This window comes from Bombina bombina, chromosome 1 (genome assembly GCF_027579735.1).
Source record: "Bombina bombina isolate aBomBom1 chromosome 1, aBomBom1.pri, whole genome shotgun sequence".
In the NCBI taxonomy this organism is placed as follows: Eukaryota; Metazoa; Chordata; class Amphibia; order Anura; family Bombinatoridae; genus Bombina; species Bombina bombina.
The window spans coordinates 352,692,722-352,710,317 of record NC_069499.1 but is presented as its reverse complement, the minus strand read 5'-3'; the positions used below and the strand labels follow the sequence as shown (position 1 = coordinate 352,710,317).

General features: G+C 37.9%; 1 protein-coding gene across 1 annotated transcript in view; it reads right to left on the bottom strand.

Moving 5' to 3' along the window:
- Window positions 1-17,596, bottom strand: part of PTPRN (protein tyrosine phosphatase receptor type N) — a 339,294-nt gene that overhangs the window by 29,401 nt on the left and 292,297 nt on the right. The gene's annotated exons all lie outside the window — the stretch shown is intronic.

Below are 17,596 nucleotides of genomic sequence, written 5' to 3'. Positions count from 1 at the left end.
AACAACCGTAATCCCTGCCTCTGGATTATAAACCTTTTAGAAAATACCCAATACATATCAGAGGACAGTATATGTTTTTTTTAAAAAATACTAAGTTACATTTCAGTGTTTCCAGTTTCTGTTATAATAACAGGAGTACTAAATGACCTTTTTTCCAGAAATTAACTTGTTAGGATTATTTTTAAATATATTCACAAAAGCAAAGAAAGACATGACCTTTATGAATATAATAATGATGACAGACTAATGAGTTTGAGTGCAGGTTTCTTCACGCGTTTTTAAACCTCTAAACCTGTCTCTGCAATCACAAATTAACATTTTAAATTATCATATTTAATCATTTGTATGTTTTATAGTTTAAGTTTGATTTGATCTATGTTTTACTTTTTCATTAAATGAAAAACGAATGTTGTTTATTAACAAATAAACTATGAATACACAAGTACCTTAGGAAGGCTATTCAGCCTAAACTCATGCATGTTTAACCTCCACTGCCCTGAGTGGAAAATGCAGCTGATCCAATCAGCATTGCTAGTTCCATATCTGAGTCATGGGACTAGAGCTGCTAATTGGATCCTTTTTCGATGGTTTAACACACAGTAGTCTAGGGTCTATAGTCTTAAAATTACAGCCTATAACGGATTAGAGCATGTAATTTTTTTACTTTAATGGCCCTTTTGATGTTATTTAAATAACAGAAATGTTAAAATAACTAACTAATTTTCTGCAATCATCCCCGTTAGGGAACTGAAATATCTCCTTAAATTGCGTGTTCTATATTTCACCATACAGACTGAGGCGAACACCATTATCGTATATGCTTTTACATCTTGTGATGCAGTACTTTCTTCTTTTAACTCATTTTTCAAAGGCTCAGCGACAAGAAGAGACTGTTATTGCCAAAAATTTGCCCTTCCACAGGTGCATACGGGTACCAAGAGTTTTATATATATTAATATAGTGATATGGCAAAAACAGCACGGAAACATTATATAATATAAAAAAGCGCAAAATATATACATAAAAAACGCTTTTTTAATTATCAAGACATGGCGGCGTAAATATTTATAGGGATGTACTGTGATAAATAGGGAGTAAATGCTTTTTCCGACAGGCAAAATTTATCATTATTATGCCCCAGCTTGCCTGCGTGAAATTCCGTCTATTTTTTGATAAATTCCGGTGCACATGTGTGCTTCTCAGGAGGCGAGCTGGGGCGCAGTTACAGGCGAAGCACATACGGAGTTCGCCTAGCCTTTGATAAATCGACCCCTTAGGCTTTATTCAGTGGTGAGCAGGGTTGCAATTGGTTAGTTGTGGTATAGGCTGGGTCAGCAGTCGTTAGGATCACTGTCATGGGGGTGTGTCACAATAAGTATTTTTAGATGGTATGGTTAACTCATTTCGGAGGATCTTTTATATTTGATTATCCTCATTAAGGTTTAGGCTCTCTTGAGGTTGGTATAAGGAGTTTGTGTCAGGTCAAAGCAGCCATATGAAGAAACTGGCTGAGCATCAACTGCACATTGGAACAGGCACAGAATAATTTTACTATAATATACAGACTTTCAAAGAAAGTAAAAGCTGTGGCCACAAGGCTGCCACTACAATTTTGTGCACATTGATTTTGATTGCAGGCAAGCCACACATTGCAGTGGCCATATTGTAACTATGCAGTGAGCCTGTCACTACAACATGTAACTTGATTGTGATACAGCCCTAATTGTGTTCTTTGTACCCCAGCGTGTTCACACATATCAGGCATACTAACACAGTAAAATATAGTCACACAATTAGAATTAGATGTATAACATTTTACCCCATGTATTCTTATCACTGTTTCATGGATGTTGTAACCTGTGATTTGTAGCTCTACCAAAAATGAAAACTGAACATAACCACATTCAGATTCTATTAGCAATATTCTAGGGCAGGTGTCAGCAACCTTGGCTCTCAAGATGTTTTTGAACTACATTTCCCATGATGCAGACATTCTTTATGCTGTCTGAGCATCATGGGAAATGTAGTTCCAAAACATCATAAGAGACAAGGTTTCTGAGCCCTGTTCTAGGGTATCATTAGTGGTGTTGCTGAGAAAGGGACTACTACAAGCTATATCTAATATTGTAGGCCGATAAAAAGCCAAAAGTCAGGACAAACATTTTTAAAAATGAATAGGCCCCTAAAGCCACTTACTTTTACAAATATCGCGACTGCCTATCTAGATAGCTCTAAGGCCCCTTTCCTTTACAAATATGGCAGCTGCTTATCTGCTAAACAGATATTACTAATACAGATTAAAAAAGTGGTTTAATACTATGTCCCTCCTGTGTGAAACAGGCCTTTTACTTAACCCCTGGGATGCTCTTGGTTGGTAGTTTGTTCCAGCAATCAGAGGACAAGAAACATGTAATACGTTATAATATATTATACAGATGAGTGTGGCTCAGCCTCATCTGCCCATGATCACTTTTGTGACTATGCAACTGAGACCAAAATTACAAGCTGCAAATCACAAAAATGACAAGGGCAGCCATGAGATCCTAATAAAGGTAGACTGAGGAGAGGGACCAGCGGCGCTGAATGGGAACCATCGTGAGTCCGAAATGATAACAAAGCCTAGGGTGAAAACAGCTGAGCCCCGGAGCAACACTTTACAAAGAAATATAGGAAGTAAAACTGATATTATGCAAAAACATATATTAGGACAACACAATCTCATAATAGTGGAACTGACATCAGAAAATCATCTGGTTCTTTTGGGGAAAATATTATTATTATATATTATATTTAAGGCCTCTGCTCTATGCCCACTCAAATGGTCTGAGTAGACCTGATCATGGGAAGGGGGTCATTGAGAAGAAACAGCTATTACTTATACAGAAATCTCTTGCTTCTAGCCAACTGGAAGGTTGATTTCTGCTGTTGCCCCTTTTTTATATAGCTTTTCTATGGATAATACTATATAAGTTGTGATTTCATCCGACAACAACATATTTCAAATGACAAAATAAAGGTAAAGGATATGCTTGTAAACAATTTAAAACGCTCCAGAATGAATCTCTATGATAACATAAAAGGGGAAAAAATGTTACACAACACTCAACAGTACAGTCAACCATTGTCTCAGCACACCTTAAAAAGAGATATATGTGTAAAAATGAAATGCGCTATTGGAGCTTTATATTTTTTTAAACAAAATCACTTTTTTATTATGCTTTTAACATCTGCACTCCCGTTCCATTCGAGAACAGATACAAAAGAATGCCACTACCAGCTGGCAAGCTGTCTATGCCCTTCTCAAGGGTGGCAATACTTTGTACCAATCTCTCACTCCCTGTCGCTAGCTCATTCCTTCAGAGAAATCACAAAGGTGCTGCCAAGGTGTCACGGAGTACAGTTTTCTACACCATCAAGCGGCACTTGGAAACTGGAGGACACTCTGAAAGGAAAAGATCTGGCAGACTCAAAGCCACAACAGAATCAGATGGCAGGTTTCTGAGAGTCAACAGCTTGTGTAATAGGCCAGTGTTTCTCAATCTCAGGCCTCAAATACCCCTAACAGACCAGATTTTCATAATATCTGAACTAGAGTACAGGTGAGATAATCAGCTGATTGGTAACCATGGTTACCAGCTCTCACCCATCAGCTGATGATATCACCTGCACTCTAGTTAAGATAGCATCTGGCCTGTAAAGAGCTTAAAGGGACAATATACCCAAACATTTTCTTTCATGATTAGGGTAGAGAATACAATTTTAAACAACATTCCAATTTACTTCTATTAACTAATTTGCTTCATTCTTTAGATATACTTTAATGAAGAAATAGCAATGCACACTGTGAACCAATCACAGGAGGCATTTCTGTGCAGCTACCAATCAGCAGCTACTAAGCATATCTAGATATGCTTTTCAGCAATTGATATCAAGAGAATGAAGCAAAATAGATAATAGAAGTAAATTAGAAAGTTGTTTATAATTGTATGCTCTTTCTAAATCATGACAGAAAAAAATTGGGTTTCATGTCCCTTTAAAGGGATATGAAACCTAAAATGTTTCTTCCATGATTCAGATAGAGCATACATTTATAAACAACTTTCCAATTTACTTCTAGCATCAATTTTCCTTAAATCTCTTGAAGGAGAAGCGATGCACAACTGGAAGCTAGCTGAGCAAGCCCTGCCTAGGTATGCTTTCAGCAAAGAATACCAGGAAAACAAAGCACATTCAATAAAATAAGTAAATCGAAAAGTTGTTTAAAATTGTATGCTCTACCTGAATAATGAATGAAAAATGTTGCGTTTCATGTCCCTTTAACATAAGTCTCACTATCAACTTTAAAAATAAGACTATCATCTGCACGTCTGCCAGGTCAAGTGGCAGTAAGAAAGCAGTTGCTTAATGGTAAAAAAAGAAAAAGAGGCTTTACTGTATTAGTATATGCACATATATAAAAGTCATTTAAATCATTGAATAAAGGGGATCTGGTGCTGTGTACCATCAAATTGTAAACCAAATCAGCAAACACAATGAAAAAGGGTACAATAGCGTTCCTAGCCAAATGGGAACCAAATGGGGGTTGCCTGTTTCAAAAATATAACTTTATTGTAAATTAAAAACAAGTGAGTGTGTAAAAACCCTCTACAAAGTGCTGCCTCACATTCTTATCCTCTGTGAATAGAGCAACACCAGGAGTAAAAAAGTCCTTTTGAATACAGAAATAAATCAACTCTCTGCTGTGCTGTGTTGTAGTTAATAAAAGGTGTAAGGTGCTCTTATAATATTAGTAGAAATGGCTATAGGTTAAGACAGGAGTGAATATGCACTGTGAAAAAATATCTCCTAATGTCCCTTTAAAAAGTCCTATGGCCATAAAATACCATGTAGCATTTGGGGTGGCCAGGAAGTTTCAAATCTTCATTCATTAAGAAGTTATTGTGACTTTTTTCTTCATTTATTTGAAAACTTAAACATTCATAATAAAAGATATACTTGTTCATATTAAAAGCTTTTAAACTCGTTTTAATTACTGATATTCTAAATTAGCTGCAAAAACTCACTGGACCCATTAAAATGGGTACTTTAGATGCTTGGAAGAATCCAATTAACACTTAATATTGATATAAAATAAACATTTAAATGCCATTGCTTTTCACCTAAACTTGCTGAGAGGAAAACATCAATATACTAATGTCATACTGCTGGTAAATAGGCGGACAATTAATTGGATACTTGCGACGTTTATATACTGCTTAATATAAACTTGTTTTTCTTTTCTCAGAAATCTTTTGACTAACAGCATCCCTTAAAAGCTAATACTATAAAATCTATGCAACATGAATGTTGAATAATTTGAGACTTTCATTACATTTTTTCCCCATATGGTTTTACTCAATTTCTCCCCAATTATGTTTTATTCATTTAGCATGACTTATCCCCTTCATTTAAAGGAACAGTGAAATAAAAATTAAACTTTCATGATTCATATAGAGCATACGATTTTTAACAACTTTCCAATTTACTTCTATTATCAAATGTGCTTCATTCTCTTATAACCCTTTGTTGAAAAGCATTTCTAGGTAGAGCTATGAAGCCGCAATGCACTATCGGCAGCTTGGAGGGTGCAGATATGATATATGCTTCTTGCCATTGTCTCACCCAATGGGGCCCATTTATCAAGCTCCGAGCTTGTGGGCCCGTGATTCTGGCGAGTCTTCAGACTCGCCAGAAACAGCAGTTATGAAGCAGCGGTCTAAAGATCACTGCTCCATAACTCTATCCGCCTGCTCTGAGCAGGCGGTCAGGAATCGCCAGAAATCAACCCGATCGATTGACACCTCCCTGCTGGCGGCCCATTGGCCGTGAGTCTGCAGGGGGCGGCGTTGCACCAGCAGCTTTTGTGAGCTGCTGGTGCAATGCTAAATACGGAGAGCATATTGCTCTCCGCATTCAGCGAGGTCTTGCGGACCTGATCCCCACTGTCGGATCAGGTCCGCAAGACCTTTGATAAATAGGCCCCAATGTGTTTAGCTAGCTAGTAGTTTATTGCTACTCCTTTAATAAAGAATACTAAGAGAATGAAGCACATTTGATATTAGAACTAAAACAGTAGAAAAAAATATATGAAGCATGAAAGAAAATGTTTTGGTTTCACATCCCTTTCAGAGGTAATTTAAGAAGGGTTATTTTAAGAAAATCTTCAAAACCAGAACCAGAAAAAACGATGGAAATGCAATATTTTTCATTTCACTTTTACAATTACAAAAAGATAATGCTCTAATGTGTAAGATCATTTATTATTGCACTCTTGCTTGTATATAACCCTTATAAAGCGGTTAAATATAGTAAAAATCAGCTCCACAGTAGTATTATTGCATTGCTACTCCTGAGCCTATCTAGGTATGCTTTATAACAAAGAATATGAAGCAGACGCACTAAGGGCCCGATTACAAGTGGTGCGCTAATGATAACACGTCCGTGATAACCAAAGTTGCTTGACCACGCTACCATTAGCACTTAACTTTGATATTACAACTCTATAGTAAAGCACTTTAACCAGAGAAGGGTTAGCACGGCTGACTTCACTCGAGCACAGCCTATACTTTCACTGTATATTGTTTGCATTCTAATTTGCATTGGTATTACAAGTTGAATGTTATTGTTTGCACTCGAGCAAAAGCCGAAACTGCATTAGAATATTTAGCTCGACTTCAGACCTGAAGTAAACTGTAAGGGTTAAAAAAAGTTTACAAAATACATCAGAAACACATTAAAATAAAGTATTACACACATATATACACTTTTAAATAAAAATATATTGTATTAATATTGTTCAAAAGGTTGTTTAAAAGGTAAAAAGGAATATGGTATGCGGCAAAGTGTTTGACTGGGAAGGGCTGTGTGTCTATCTATCTATCTCTATCTATCTATTTGTCTTAATATGTGTATGTATGCATGCCTATATACATGTGTATTTACGTTTTTATGTTTACATACATACATATATACACATACAAACACAAATATACAGATGTATGAGCCCTTCCCAGTCAAATACCTTAAAACATGCAATATAGTTTTTATTCATTTTTAATGCATTTTAATAGAAATACTTGAAATTTCTATGTTCTTTACTTATAAAAAATAAATACAATATATATATATATATTATATATATATATGTGTATTCATATAGGTATAGATAGCCTTAGGAAACAGCCCTGTGTAGGCTGAGAAACGCTTTCTTTTTAAATTAAAGATGTTTTTTAAACATACACTTGCTGCTTCTTGGACCTTGTCTTTTTATTTTTTGTTGATTGGAGTGCAACCTGCTATTTACGCGAGATTAGTCTGCTGGGCGGCTGAGAAACTCCAGTCTGCCTGTATAGCACCTGGAGGTGCTTTTGATGATGTAAGAGTGACTTATAACATCACATTTTATTTTTTCCAAACTGTACTGGGCTATGGTGGTTCCTTTTATCCCTATATAGGAATACACTGGGAGCCATCTGGGAGTATCCTGACTTCTGCAGCTGTTGCTTGTATACAGTTAGCTGGACAACTGTGAAGTGCCAACCTGCTCCACTAGCACCATTGGGTGCACCTTGCTTGTGAGTAGCCATTTGTTATAACTGTATCATTATCTGTTGTGAAGGTACTAGGCCATTTTGGCACCTCTGTGTTTTCTTCTTCTAGGTATAGATATATATTTTTTCAAGAAATAATTTTCTTCTATGTGAAGAACATTGGAAGTCTATGGGGAGAAGTTAGTACGACCATGGTATCGGAAGTCCAGAACTTAGCGTGTGCATAGGTTTTTTGCTCACACTTTTTACTTGTAATATGAGCGCTAACCTGGTCATAATACATTTCTTTCATAAGGTGGTGAGAGTCCACAATCCATTATGCATGGGATGACAATTCCTACTACTAGGAGAAGGCAAAGATTCTCAAACTTTCAAAAGCACTCGATCCCTGGTATCTCAGTCTATATCTAAAGCTAAAGGTTATCAGACGGATATGAGGCCCAATAGTCTCCCTCGGAGAACTGCTGCAGAGGGTCAGAGGGCAGAATGGAGTATGGGTAGGGCAATTATTACTCCCAGTGTGGGAGTTAGTCACAGCTTACCAAAGTTGTCACGGGGACTGGTCCCTTAGCCTTCTACTGTGGGTCGTCAGTACACTCCTGCATTATATCCTCTGCTGTAATGTGGTCAGCACTGGATGGGCTAACCACTGAACACAGTATTTTCTGCAGCTAAAAGTAAAGGTACTCCACAGAGATGGTAAGCAGTAGTCTGGGTATGGAAAGTATGGACATTTTTGGCACTCTTATATCCCACCGGCTATCAGCAGGTACATTTTGTAATATAACATCATAGCCAGGGGTCTTACAGATTACATGACATGGCCAGTCACTAAGGGTTGTCTATGGGTGCTTACTCATTAGGTGTGAAAATAGGTTAAAAAAATACTGGCACTAGTGAACTAGCAGGGGTACTGACCAAAGGATTTATATTGCAAATGCTGGATACAATCGATAATAAGGATAATAAATATATGGCACATAGGTCTAAAAAGCTCTAAGCAGGGGCTATCCAATTAAGACAAATGATGCAATAATATAGTTGATTGACTTTATGTAATGGGATAAAGCATACAGTTAAAAAATGTGTTGACACATACATAAAAAAACATAGAGTAAAAAACGAGGACGTCCTCTCTCAATAGATTAAAACATAAATATGCCAATCTTGGCTTGACAACACTGCAACGATATGCAAGACAGCTTCATTTGTAAAAATGGGGAAAATAGCCGATATAGCCGTAATTACTACCCAAACAATGGATCATTTTTTAGTAACCGCTCTAATGGCTCTGTTATCAGCCAGAGCTTACCTGTGCACAACAGGACTTGGCTGTGATCTTCGTTCGCTCCTGAGTGCCGTCGAGCACTGGACTATGTTTAAATCCAAGCTTGGAATATTTATGTATTAATCTATTGAGAATGGACATCCTTGTTTTTTTAGGTATGTGTCAACACATTGTTTAATTGTATGATTTATCCCATTACATAAAGTCAATCAACTATATTATTGTATCATTTGTCTTAATTGGATAGGCCCTTCTTAGAGCTTTTTAGACCTATGTGCCATATATTTATTTTCCTTATTATCGATTGTATCCAGCATTTGCAATATAAATCCTTTGGTCAGTACCCCTGCTAGTTCACTAGAGCCAGTATTTTTTTTTTTTATAATTTTATTTATTTCCAGCACATGTTACAGCAACACATTAAATATAATACTTCAAGGTTACAAAATGTAATGGTAGATAGTGCTACCTCAACAGTACTGGGTTTTCACAGTATTTTTCTAGTAGATGAAACAATCCCTCTCCTTCCCCACTCCACCTCTTGTTTTAATTACTCCCATCTTACATTCAATAATAAATTCACTTTACATTTAGGAAAACTCTCTAACAAAAACAATTCCATAACTTTAGGTTTTATGAACTCTTTTACTGCTTATTCCTCTAGGAGGATTGGATTATGTCTCTTCCTGGGTGTGTTGAAAGTTCTTGACAGTCCGTATACCCAGTATTATAACAGTTGACAACTCTATCAGGAGTGTGAGTCTCCTGATGATCGATCTTCTTATCATAATGACATAGTGAAACCTAAAGAAACTCACAAGTGAATACAATAACCGGGTATTAAATTCTTTAGTTTTCGTTGTTTCTTTCTCCTCAGTGAGGAATGAACTAATTCCCTCCCTGGGTTTGCTGAGAATACTTAATAGATCTTGTATCCAGAGATATATTGGAAGGAAGTTCCATCAGGGTGAAAGTCTCTTTGCTATAAACTATTTTGCCATAACAACATTCCTACCTATAGTCTCAGCCCGTTATACTCATTCTGAGAATTATCCCTACTTAATCTCACCTCAGGCGCTCCCCAGGTTCCTCTCACCTCTTCCTTTCAATCTCTGTCTCAGACTCTAGCAATACATGCAATCCTTTAGTGGAAGATGTTCCAGCTTCCATGCAGTTGAACATTGAGTATATATTCAGAGTCTTTGAATGGGTATATGATCTGTTTCTGGTGTGATAAACTTAGACTATTAATGAAGGGTTCCCACTTTGTCATGAAATGTTTCGTCCTTTTCATTATGTCCCCCTGTGTGTCTATTTGCTCATAGGTCATCTGTTTTTGTAATGACTCCTTAAGATGAACCAAGCTCGGGACGATTGGTGTGAGCCAATGTTTGAAGATAAGTTTCCTAGCCTGTAGTATTGTGTTGTGAATAAATCTTGTGTGCTCTCTTGTTTCTATCTGTGTGTGTAAAAATAGTATCACCTCTTCTGTCAACACTAATCGGGTCCCCAAGATATTTTCCAACCACTTTCCTGTCATTCCCCAAAATTTTGTTAACCTTGGGCATTCCCATAGCATATGTATGATATTTGGGTTGGGGTATGAACACTTTGGGCAGTTGCCACAAGCCTCTGGGTTCCATTTGTGGAGCATTTTAGGTGTGATGTAGGTGTTATGCATCAACCTAGTGTGTGATTCACGTATATCGTTTGAAAGGGACGCTTGTCTCACTTTTGTAAAGCTCTGTTCAATACTGCTTTCAGTAGTTAACTGTCCAGTTAGGGTAGTCCATGTTTTCTGTAGATGTGATTTAGTGTCGTCATTTAGTGCCATTTGGAGGGTATTGTAAACATGAGTTATCGAGGTCGCCCCCCCTTTTGTGAGTGATAGTAGTTTATAGATGTCACATTTGCTCTCAGGCATGTCTCCTGATCTTAACAGATCCTGTACGTAATGTCTCATCTGCAGGAAAGCAAAATGATGTTGGTTTGGTATTTTAAATTCTTTCTGAAGGTCCTTAAAGGACTTTACCACCTCATTATTGTCTGATAATACATGTTTCAAAGTCGTGATCCCCCACTCCGCCCATTGCTTAAAGGGTTTTGTGGTGAATCCTGCCGGAAAGTCCGGATTGCCCTGTATTGGAAGAAATACAGTGTGTCTATGTGATGTCCCTAGGGCCTTGCAGATCTTCCACCATGCCCTTATTGGGTGGTGTATAAGCGTCACCCCCTTCGCTATGGGGTCAAGTTGTGCCTTTGTCATATGTGGTAGCATTTTGAGGGACCATGGTCTGATAATCTCCGCTTCAAGTGTCTGATTAGTGAAATGTCCTCTATCTAAGAACCAGTCCATTACGTATTTAGTTAAGGCTGCCCAGTTGTAGTGTTCAATGTTTGGAAGTCCGAACCCTCCCATCGCGGGCGCACATGTCATTTTTCTGTAGCTAATTCTGTGTTTTTTCCCCTTCCACAGAAAGTGTAATATGTCTCTATTCAAGTTAGTGAGGTCTTGTTTGCGTAAAAGCTCTGGAAGCATCTGTAAAGGGTACAGCAGCTTTGGGAACAGTATCATTTTAACTAAGCCCACTCTCCCCGACAACGTCAGTGGCAACGTGGACCAGTTCTGTAACAGTCTACGCAGTTCTCTGAATAATGGTCGATAATTTATCTCGTACCATTGGGCAGGGTCTTTTGATAGAGTAATGCCCAAATATTTAAATGTATACTATTTACTATACTATTTACTATTCTAAATTTTTCTCTAAGGGGTATCGAGGGATCTTTGTCTCGCAGCCATAATAATTCTGACTTATCCTTGTTAATGCAGTATCCCGAAATCACACTAAATTCATCTATAATTTGCATTATTATGGGAAGGTTTCTTCTGGGGTTCTGCGTGTATAGGAGCATGTCATCTGCAAAAAGCGACAGGTGAATAGTCTCCCCACCCATTGTTAAACCTTCTGTGTCTTTCCTAATCCTTACTGCGAGTGGCTCTAGTGCAAGGTCAAAAAGGAGCGGAGACAGGGGGCACCCCTGTCTCGTGCCCCTCATGAGCGAGAAAGGTCTGGACGGGGTGCCATTGACCAGAATCGCTGCTTGAGGTTTGTCATAGATAGTTTCTATAGCCCTCACAAAAGCTCCTTGTATCCCAAACCTGTCTAGTGTGGTGAACAAGTGGTCCCATAGAATCTTGTCGAACGATTTTTCTGCGTCCACTAGTACTAAGCAAGCGTCAACAGTACCCTGGGTCTGATCAGTATTTTTCCCTCCCCCCCATAGTGTGAAAGTATCAACTGCAGCTTTCTCATGTTTTTAACTGAGGATCTGCCCTTCACGAATCCAGTTTGGTCCTCATGGACCAGTTAGAGCCAGTATTTTTAAACCTGTTTTCACATCTATTTTTCTTGGGATTTAGGAACGGGGAATCCCTTATACTTGGCAGTGGGGTTTAGGGATCTAGCGTCAGTTTTGTTTTCTATTATGCTTACTCATTAGGGGCAGTTGGGTTCCAATATCTGACAGACATTTTTCATACCTTTTTATGCACACTTTATGGGGGGGAGGGTTTCAGCACTATCAGCACTTTTGAAAAGGGCTCTGCTTAGTAAAATATGTTTTATTTTAATTCACAGTGCACCAGCACATTGCAAATCAGCAGGGGGAGCTGCACAAATATTTTAGTCTTATTTTCTTAGCACTTCACTAATAGCACTCTGAGGTAATTTTCTCTCACCATTTCTCACAGCTGAAGCAAGTTGCCGGTGTGTGCTTCAGCTTCTGGAGCCATATATTTAATATTTATATTCAGCAGTGGGGGTTAACATTTTTTCCCACCGCTTCAGAGCCCACCTTCTCTGCTCATCGTCACTGAGGGAACACTAGCCTGGGGGTAAGATTCTCTTTATTTTCAAGAGCCAGGGTATTGAGTCTGTCAGAAAGGGAGTCTTATTGTAAATGTTTACATTGCCCTTTATCATTTCTAGATATTTATTGAGTTTGGGACCTGTAAATTGTTTATTTTCACTGTTTTATTACATTATACTATCTGTCATCCTGTTTCTTGCATTTTTATTTGTTTTTAACATGGAGCATTCTGGTACTTTCCCATTTCTCAACTTCCTTTAGAAGATAGATCTTCAGATCAATTATTTAAGTGAATTTACTGTGATTTGACCCCTGTTACTCCTCCAGCTCAATTATGCAGCCATTGTATTCTGTTGCACTCTAATAGACAGTCTAAAGCTGCTATTGTCTCTAAGGAAGTCTGTGCTTCCTCTGTTAGTACAATGCAATGGAGTGATTCAGATTTAGCTCCTGAACTTAAAAAAGTGTGCTCTCTACTCTGTTTGAGATGTTGGCAGCCATACCCCTCCAAGTAAGCGCAAAAGAGGTTCTGATAAATGTATGTCTTCTGATTTACCTTGTACTTTAAAATCTCTTAAGATTAAAACAGCTGAAAGGCTGCTTACAGATTCAAAATCTAACTCCTCTGATTTGTCTTCTGAGGGAAAGTGAGAACTCTTTTAAGAGAGGTCTTAAGTAGCTTTGGGGTACAAGACCTGCGAAAGAAAAATACGTTAAGCAAATGGATTTCATTTTCAAACCAGCAGTTAAGACTCCCAAAGTATTTACCTGAGGCAATCACTGAAATTGGTCTAGAATAAGAAGGATAGAGGGCGCCACATAGTGAAAATCAGACTGTAGAATCAAATGGTGATATACAAATGATATCCTACTCACGCGATGAGAAGCACAAGTGTACGGTACAAGCGGACCGGAACCAATCAGTCGTCCGGTAGACACAGCGGCAAACCTGGAACAGGCGATATCCTCGTCCCACCAGAGGGAGTCCAGAGATACTCCTGGTAGTCACAGTATATGTTAGGCCACGATAGGCTGGAAACAGCAGCTCAAAATATCTCAAAAATAGGATTAAACAGCTCAAAAAAGCTGGATAATGGCCTCCAATGGCAGGAGTAGATCAGAAAAAGTGCAGCAGCAAAGTGACAATAAAAATTGTTTTATTAAAATAGTAAAAACAACAGCAACGCGTTTCTCAGTGACACAGAACTGTTTCCTCAGGCTGTCCACCAGGATATATCTTTTTACTTCACTCTTGTGAATATATCACATTTATCTATTTGGCGCCTCTTATAGGTACCAGTTTGGCATCTATTGCCCTCTGTGTATCTTATTTCAATCACTGAAATTGTCACTAAGAGTTGTCTAAACTGGGTATTCTATTTAGCTCAAACTTCTACATTCAAAAAGATGTTTCTGCTAACTTCTTTAAGCATAGATCTTTGGCGAAACAATTCCCAAGGTAGACAGGGCCATTTCTATTCTGGTAAAAAGGACTATCCTTTAGAGGATAGTACATCTTTCAAGAACCCAATTGACAGGAAAATAGAGTATTTTCTCAGGAAGGCATTTATTCAGGAGGGTTATTTGTTTATGCCAGCTGTTTGAATTGGTTGCTTGGCAGCTGCCTCTACTCTTTGGTATGACCAGTTATCCAATCAGAGAGCAGATGAAGAAGATTTTCATCATTGTCTTAAGCGTGTTCAAATGGCCAATGCTTTTAGCTGTGACACTATTGCTGACATTATCAAACTACATGCAAAGAATATGGCATTACCAGTCTTCACAAGATGGACCTTGTGGCTCTAGTCGTAGTCTGCTGACATTGTTTCAAAATTTTAGACAATTCCTTTCAAGAAAAAACTCTATATTGGGCCTAGATGTCATGATTTCTACTGTTACTGGAGGAAAGGGAACCTATCTTCCTCAGGATAAGAAATGTAAAGGAAATAATAAACCTCAAAATTGTTTTCATTCTCTTCATCAATCAAGGAACCAGAGATCCTCCTATTCTTCTCAGAAACAAGAATCCTTCCTGGAAATCTAATCCTTCCTGGAACATCTAAATGAAGGTGCGGCCCGACCCAGATTCTCTTCTGGTAGGGGACAGATGAGACCTTTTTCATAAGGCATGGTCTCAATACCTTCAATATCCTTGGGTTCTCAACATAGTATCTCAGAGATACAGAATGGGTTTCAGATTAAGGCCTCCCAGAAAGTGGGTTTCTTCTGTCACATATTCAAAAGAACCCGGTGAAGGTTCAAGCCTTTTTTCAATGGTGTTCGGGAATTAGAATTTATAGGAGTTATAGTTCCTGTTTCTATTTTGGTACAAGGACAGGGTCTTTTGCTCCAATCTGTTCATAGTTCCCAAACAAGAAGGAATTTACAGACCCATTCTAGATTTGAATAATCTAAACAAGTATTTAAGGGTCCCTACATTTAAAATAGAAACAATTCGAACAATACTTCCTCTAGTCCAACAAGGTCAGTTTATGTCTACGATACATTTAAACAATGCTTACCTTTAGCAATTTCTCACACCGAGATCTTATTGCTTCTTCGCAAACCATTTTTGGAAGATCAAAATTCCAAAAAGCTCTCTTCATCCTCAGTCTAGAATCTACTTCCTGAGTTTCATAATAAACTCAGTATCAATGACACTTTCATTGATGAATCAAAGAACGGAGAAATTGCACTTTGCTTTTTCCAAGCTTCAGTCTATTCCAAGCCAAACTGTAGCATTATGCATGGAGTTCCTGGGTCTGATAATTGCTGCATCAGACACAATCCCTTTTGTTTGATTCAAAATGAGAACTTTTCAGCTGTGTATGCTTTGTCAATGGAGCAAGGATCCCACTACAAAAAAAAATAAATATAAAATATCCTGGTAGATAAACAACCATTCCATTCCTCTAGGAGCGTCCTTTGTTCATTCAAATTCAGGTTGGGGAGCAGTATGTTTGTCCAAGAGGATTTAGAGAGTTTGGTCTCCTCATGAGCCGAGGTACCATTATACATCTTACAACATCGGGCTATCTTCCAAGCTGGCCTCTCATAAAAACAGACTTTTCTTAATTTCCAAATGGCCAATCTCACAGCAGTGACATACTTCAATCACCAGGGAGAACTCACAGTTCTCTAACGAATGAAGAACATAGCTCGTATTCTTTCTTGGGCATAGAAACATCATTGCATGATTTCAGTTATTCACAATCTCAGGAGTCAGGAATTGGGAAGTGAACTTTCTGAGTCGTCAATCTCTTCACCCAGGGGAATGGGCTCTGCATTAAGAAGTGTTCGATTAGATAATACAACATTGGGGTCTCCCAGAGGTAGATCTGATAGCTTCTCATTTGAACAACAAACTTCCCAGGTACATTGCGAGAACCAGAGATACATGAGCAGAGGTAGTAAATGCTCTAACAACTCTCTGGTCATTTCAACTTGCTAACATATTTCCTCCAACAGTTCTTCCAAGAGAGATCTCTCGGATCAAACAGGAGCAACCGTCAGTAATTTTGATTGCTCCAGCATGGCTACTTGGAACTTGGTTTGCGGAATTAATTCAGATATCCAGTTGTCCCCTGTGGTCTCTTCCTTTATGACACAACCTTCTCTCTCAAGCTCCTCTTTATCATCAAGATCTTGATTCTCTCATCTTGAAGGCTTGGAGATTGAATGTCTGATTCTAAAACAGAGGGGTTTCTCACATAAGGTTGTGGAAACCTTAATTCAACCCAGAAAACCTGTCACTAGAAAAAAATAACAAAAGATTTGGAAGGTTTATCTGTCTTGGTGTGAAAAAAATAACTTTAATTGGGATTCATTTAGAATTCCTAGAATCTTGCAATTTTTTGCAAGATGGTTTAGATAAGGGTATGTCTGCCAGTTCTTTTTTAAGGGTCAAATTTCAGCTCAGTCAGTTCTTTTTCTCAAAAAGGTTGAAAAACTTCCAGACATTTACAATTTTGTGCAGGCCTTGGTTAGGATTCGTCCTGTTATCAAACCCATTTCTCCTTGGAATTTAAATGTAGTTCTTAGGATTGCAGATCCTTTTGAACCAATGCCTAATACAGACATCAATCTTGGAAAGTGTTGTTCCTTCATCAGCCAGAAGGGTTTTTGAGTTATCTACACTTTTCTGTGACCCCCTTATCTTATTTTTCACCAAGAAAAGGCAGCTTTATGAATAAAATTCGACTTTTTACCTAAGTTTTTTTCCTTCTGATTCTATCATTCAGGAGATTGTAGTTTTTTCACTTTGTCCTAATCATTAAAATTCACATGAAAGACTCCTTCATAGTTTGGATGTAGTAAGAGCCTTAAAATGTTATATTCAGGCTACTAAGGATTTAGTCTTTAGTCTAGTCTTTTCATTCATTTTCCGGATCCTCATAAAGGCCAAAAAATGTTAACTGTAACATTAGTATTTTGGTTAAAATCCCTAATTCATAAGGCTTCCTTTGAGGCAGGTAAGCCTACTCCAAAATGTATTACAGACCATTCTGCCGGATCTGTTTCTACTTTCTGGGCTTTCAAAAATTAGGCTTCCATTGATCAAATTGGCAAAGCAGCAACTTTGTCATCTTTATATACCTTTACTAAATTTTATAATTTTGATGTTTTTGCTTCTTCAGAAGCAGTACTCTAGGCTGAGGTGGGAGGGATGAAGTTTTATTGAAAATTTGGGAATCTTTGCCCCTCTTCCTAGTGGTAGAAATTGTAATCCTACATGTAATAGATTGTGGACTCTCACCACCATGAACGAAAGGAATTTATTAGGTAAGCATTAATATTATTTTTAACTTTGAGCGCAGTTAGCACGCAACCAAAAAAGTTATTTAGCACA